This window comes from Chionomys nivalis, chromosome 2 (assembly GCF_950005125.1).
Source record: "Chionomys nivalis chromosome 2, mChiNiv1.1, whole genome shotgun sequence".
NCBI classification, from domain to species: Eukaryota; Metazoa; Chordata; class Mammalia; order Rodentia; family Cricetidae; genus Chionomys; species Chionomys nivalis.
The window spans coordinates 68,764,584-68,771,097 of NC_080087.1; positions in this window are offsets into that span (position 1 = coordinate 68,764,584).

Below are 6,514 nucleotides of genomic sequence, written 5' to 3' on the forward strand. Positions count from 1 at the left end.
AAATAGGCCCATATCTATCACCATGCACAAAACTCAATTCCAGATGGATCAAAGACTCAACATAAAGCTAGCCACACTGAACCTTATAGAAGAGAAAGTGGGAAGTACACTTTAACACATTGGCACAGGAGACCACTTCTTAAATATAACCCCAGTAGCACAGACACTGAGAGAAACAATTAATAAATGGAACCTCCTGAAACTGAAAATCTTCTGTAAAACAAAGGACACAGTCAACAAGACAGAACAACAGCCTACAGAATGGGAAAAGACCTTCACTAACTTCACATCAGAAAAAGATCTTCAAAATATACAAAGAACTCAAGAAATGGGTTATCAAAAGAAGAAATAATCCTATAAAAATAGAGTACAGACCTAAACAGAGAACTCCCAACAGAGGAATCTAAAATGACTGAAAGACATTAAAGAAAAGCTCAACATCCTTAGTCATTAGAGAAATGCAAATCAAAATAACTCTGAGATTCCATCTTACACCTGTAAGAATGGCCAAGATCAAAAACACTGATGACAACTTGTGCTGGAAAGGTTGTGGGGAAAAGGGAACACCCCTGCATTGTTGGTGGGAATGCAAGCTGCTACAGCCCCTTTGGATGTCAGTGTGGCAATTTCTTAGAAAATTAAGAAACAACCTTCCTCAAGACCCAGTAATACCACTTTTGGGTATATATCCAAAAGATGCTCAATCATGCCACAAGGACGTTTGCTCAATTATGTTCATAGCAGCATTGTTTGAAATAGCCAGAACCTAAAAACAGCTTAAATGCCCTTTGTCCAAAGAACAGATGAAGAAACTGTGCTACATAAACACAATGGGGTACTAAACAGTGGGAAAAAATGGCACCTTGAAATTTGCAGGCAAATGCATGGGTCTAGGAAACATCATATTGAGTGAGGTAACACAGACCCAGAAAGACAAGTACAATATGTACTCACTCATAAGTGATGTTTAGACATAAAGCAAAGAAAAACCAGCCTGTAATTCACAACCCCAGAGAATCTAGACAACAAAGAGGACCTTAATCTAGATATACATAGATATAATCTACATGGGAAGTAAAAAAGGACAAGATCTCCTGAGTAAATTGGGAGCATGGGTATCATAGGGGAGTCACTGATGAAGAGGGAGAATACTCAAGGAGATGACTAGAAACGGGGGGCATTTGGGGAAGTTAGTAACCTAGTGGGAGCAAAAACAGCAGGAATCTATAAGGATGACCCCAACTAAGAATCAGAGACAGAGCAAATACACAGCCTGATCTGACCATCTCCTGTGACCATGCAAGACTTCCAGTGGAATGATTGGTACACCAACCCATCCACATAAACTTCAGTCTACAGACTGTCCTTGCCTATGGGATGTGCTTGTGTAAGTGTGGTGCAGAGTTTGAAGGAGTGGTCTGGATGGCTCAGATACCACATTTAGATAGAGCTAAATATGACTGGATAAAAAAATTGTCAATGTAATGATGTCTAATAATATTCTGCTATATATTGGTGCCTAGTCCAATTGTAATCAGAAAGGCTTCCCCCCAAAACAGAGATGCTATCACCACAGCTTGCAGAGGCTTCTCTCCAGAGAAACAATAGTTTAAACTATCAAAAATAAAAAAGTTACAAGGCTAAGCTCTTGATGTGGTTCTCCTCAGCAATACATAATCTTCATAGGTTTTCGGCAAGCTCTACCTTTTAGCAGGGAATTTACAGGGACTCACAGATCCTATCCACATTCATTATGATTCCATCCACACCATTGGCCTCTGATGACAGACTCTATTCACTCACTAACACCATATGACCAGTAGGCAAGCAGAAGTGTAGACAATCGTGGGAGAAACACATTGTCAAGGTTATCAGATCCTCATTCTGGTTGCAGCAAGGACAGTGCAGAATTCAGGCAGAGGAAGAAGTGTTCTAAGAGAAAATGGAAGAAGGCACTGATCCAACCCACTTGTAGACCTCAGGCCAGTTACTGACAAAAATTCCAACCATCAATCAATGTCCGGCCAAACACAGATTGTTGTAAACTTGTCCTCAACCTAATGTTTGTTCAAGCAAAACATGTATCTGCTTTCAAAACCACTTGGAGTTGGAAGTCCTATGTATATTACAAGTTGATTGTGGATAATAGGATTGTTTGAGAAAATTCAGTGACAATTGTGGGAAGAAAAACTGGAATGTTTGGGGAGATATAAAGTTACTTTCATCATTGAAAATTTAAATTCCTAATTTTAATTCTTCATCTGAAATTCTCAGAGATTTGTAGAGTTGACACTTCACTCCACTATTATGTAGTCCCTCCCGTGGTGTCTTCACTTTGGGACTTCTTTAGATCACAAACACATTATTCCCTATATTTCTCTCATCTAAAAGTTTGATCCAGCTTTACTCATTGGTTATCCTTGTCTAAGCTATTACCATATCTGGAATTTATCTTTAACTATGGAAGATTAGCATTATGAAATTCTGATGCAAAAGCTTTCTATATGAAGTTTCAACTTCACATGACGCATAAATGACATAAAGAGAATCGGAATGCTTCATTGTTAGACCCAGGACAGCTCCATGCCTGCATCTCATCTTCCATGATATCTGGTCTGTGGCCCTTAAACTCCATATATCATAGGGAATGAATTAACATTAGCAAGGTTCTTACTCAGTTTCAGCAAGTAGCATTTGGAGCTTGCTAAATTTGCATCATTATAATAGTATGTTAAGGTCATGTGCACTTTACTTTTTCTGCTTTTGTGGGTACCCAGAGAAGCTCCATGCCTTATTTTACAAAGGGAAACCAGGGCCTATTATAGGTAGGAAAAGGTGCTCTGTGTAGGAGAGCTGGAACATAGGACAACTGACATTGATGGCAAGACTTGAAACCTTTTCAATGTGACAAGTAGCTGTGACTTCTTAAAATACATAGTGTTAGCAAATAAAACAGTACATTTATTTTGAAAAACAATTTATTTTGAATTTCTCCTATTCAACAAGAGGCCTTCAGGGAGAGCTTGCAATTCCAAAGTCAAAATCATAAAATTTTGAACAGAATATTTGCCAGATATGATGGCTCATCAAGGTTAATATTTTGACTGGGTCTGGAATAAATTAAGGAAAATTCAGCTGGGCACATCTATGATGAATATTCTTCATCAGACTTTTAAACATTAATTTATTTCATATTACATACACTGGTGACTTACTTCAATGTATATCCTGCACAATGTACATTCTGGTGTTCATGAAGTTCAGAAATGGACTTCAGATTCACTGAAACTCTTGCTATGGATGGTAGTATGACAATGTGTAGGTGGTAGAAACTGAAACATTGTCTTCTGGAAGAGCAGCAAACACTTTAAGCTGCTTGTATGACTCTCCAGCCATTTATCAGGATTTAAAATGTGAAGATACTATAAGTGTGGGCAGGAACTTCATATGGCAGCCAGATAAAAGAGCAGTTAAGGAAAACTTAAGACAATGAATGTGATTTGAGAATGTCCAAGGAGCCCAGATGAGTTCATATCAGACAACTTCCAAACCCATCATTTGGCTTGAGCCATATGCAGTGATACCCTGGATGAAAATGATGACCATGCCATGTCAGGGAGCTGTGCAGGTCACAGACATTCACTCCTTAGAGAAGGAATTCAAGAGTTCGTGCAAGACTACCTCAAAAGAATCTTAGGATCAAAAGTTACTTTATGGTCTTTTTCACAAGACATGATTATGCAGGACTGTATCAGTGTTCCATCATAGAAACACTTAGTCTTATCAGAGTCAGTGACACCTGTTGCTGAAGAGGACAGATGAGAACACACTCACGGGTACCATCACCAACTCTACCGTCAAGAGAAAAAGGGTCCTGTTTTTGGAACTCACCATCACATTTCAATCCAGGATGATGTTGCTTCCTTCTAAAACTCCACAGTACACTGAGCCTGCCTGGCTTGTCTAACAAATTGGTGACCTGGAGAAGGACTGTGACCTTCTGGTGTTGCTTACATACAGTCTGGAGAACCTCATTCTGTCCAAGAAAGGATAATACATCATAAGTGTTTTTGCACTCTAGACTCATACTAAAACCATATACACATTGCTTGTTCATCCTGGGACCACAAATTCTGACCAACATGGCCACATGCAGATGCTCCTCCTACTGTGATAACACAACCACAGGCATGGTCAAAACCCAGTAATACCCTGAAACTCCAAGTTGAAGGTAAGGAAGTCTCAATGATTAAGCATCATTTTAAGACCTGAATATCTTCCCATGAACCATGTACTGAGGAGAGCCACAGATGGAATGTCACAGAATTAGAACTGAGTTCTTTTTTTTCTGAGTGTGAGTGGGAGAGATTCCTGTATCAGAGAGTGAGAGAGGTCAGGTGTAGAGAAAGAGTGAACTTACTGGCTCTTCCCCATTATCCCAACAGTGCTATCTAGAAATTTATCACTAGCATCTCAGAAAGGATCTGTCCTGGCCCCTTGAGAAATTGCCACTCAAGGGTCTTTCTGATATCAGTTATTACTAATTAACTCTGTCCACAGATGAAAAAAACATACATCCTCATGTTACCTGGCCAAATTCTGTAAACTGGGTCTATTCAGAATGATTTCTTTTTGGAATCTGTGACCTTTATGTCATTCTCCCTGTGGTACACTACACATGCATGTGCCATGGGCCCATCCTTTGAAGTGTTGCTGAGTTAGAGAATTTTCCTGATGTGAAACATTCCTAGCATTGAATCGTTACAGGAGAGGAAGATAAAAAATTGTAAGTCACAGAGGTGCTGGGTAACTACAAGAAAACTCTATTGAACACTGTCAAGTAGTTACATATCTGAGAGCAGAGTGTTGAGGCAGAATCTACAAACCTGACAAAAGCTCATTACAGACAAAATCCAGCTATTGGCATCTGATAGGTCCTGGGAGAGGGAGAGTCAGCTTTATTTAAGGGTGTAGGTACAAATAGGATGCCCAACAATAAAAGGAAAGCAAAATTAGAACCGTATAGAAGGAGGTGAGAGCAGAATCTTAGGTGTATAAGGAAGTGCAGTAGATTTAGGAAGTGTTTGAGAGAAGGTCAAAACAAAACACATTGTTTAAAATTCTCAGAGGACTAATTTTTAAAAGGGAGGAAGAGATACAGTTGATATTGTATCAAAAGACTAAAGCTAAGTATAAACTTGAATAAGAATTTGGAGTAACACTCTTGTTACATCAGAAGAAAAATTTACTCAGTGTCTTAATAAGGTTTTCTATTGCTGTGAAGAGATTCCATGAGCACTGCAACTCTTAATGAAGTATTTAACTGTGGTGGCTCACTTACAGTTCAGAGGTTCAGTCCATTATAATCACCATGGGACATGGGGGCATGCAATCAAGACATGGTGCTGGATATGTAGCTGCTCCAAATTTGATATTTAGGCGAAAGGAACTAAATGAAGATGAAGGATACATCAGACTTCAAAGCCCACCCACAAAATGACACACTTCCTCAAACAAAATTATACCTACTTCAATAAGAGCACAATTCCAAACAGTGCAACTCTTCTTTGGGTCTATTTTCTTTTAATCTACCAATCTTGGTAAGGACAAAAATTCAACCAATTGACAAACAAAAACTTCGGATTTATTAATCAGTGGGTAAATGGATCCGTGTTTGAGAGAATGTATTACTCTTACACAGAACCCAAGGTCAGTTCCTAAAACCCACAATGTTATCAATAACAAGTAACTCCAGTACCAGGGAAGCTAATGTTCTCTTCTGAATGCCACAGGCACAAGGCACAAACATGGGACACAGATATACATGCAAGTAAAATACTCATATCTGAAAAGTAAATAAATCTAAAATTCAATCTTGAAGACATAACCACCACATAAATTCACACATTGAACAGCATTCAGGAAGAGACAGAGAACAAGAAATACACATTCCTTTCTGGTCACTTTAACATGGACACAACATTCAGAAAGAATATCAGTAAACAAGGAGCAGGCAAACGCAATAGTGCAGACTAAATGCCTCAAAACATGCAACAATATTCCAATCCAGATTGCTCCACAAGGACTCTCTCCGGGATATGTGACTACTGGTCACAGAGCAGGTCTCAGCATTACAGAGATGAGCTCAAAAACAGTGGCGTGAAACTCAAATTCAAAAAATGAAAGGAGAAATGGTAGCTGTCACAAGTTCACGGGGAAAATAAGCACATTTAAAATGACCATCGAGTCAGAGAAGGGATCAAAAAGAAGTTCTTGTCAGGATTGGAGGAAACTAGAAAGAGAGGGTGAATAAGAAGTGGAGGGATGAGAGGGAAAACTCACTCAAAATACAGTATATACGGGTATGATATCCAAACACTTAAAAATGTAAACCCAATGGCAAGAGACTTGACTCTTGAGGGGTTCGCAGGTGTCCAGGAATATGTCCCCAGCTGGTACCTTGGGCAACTAAGGAGAGGGAACCTGAAATGACCCTATCCTATACTGATGAATA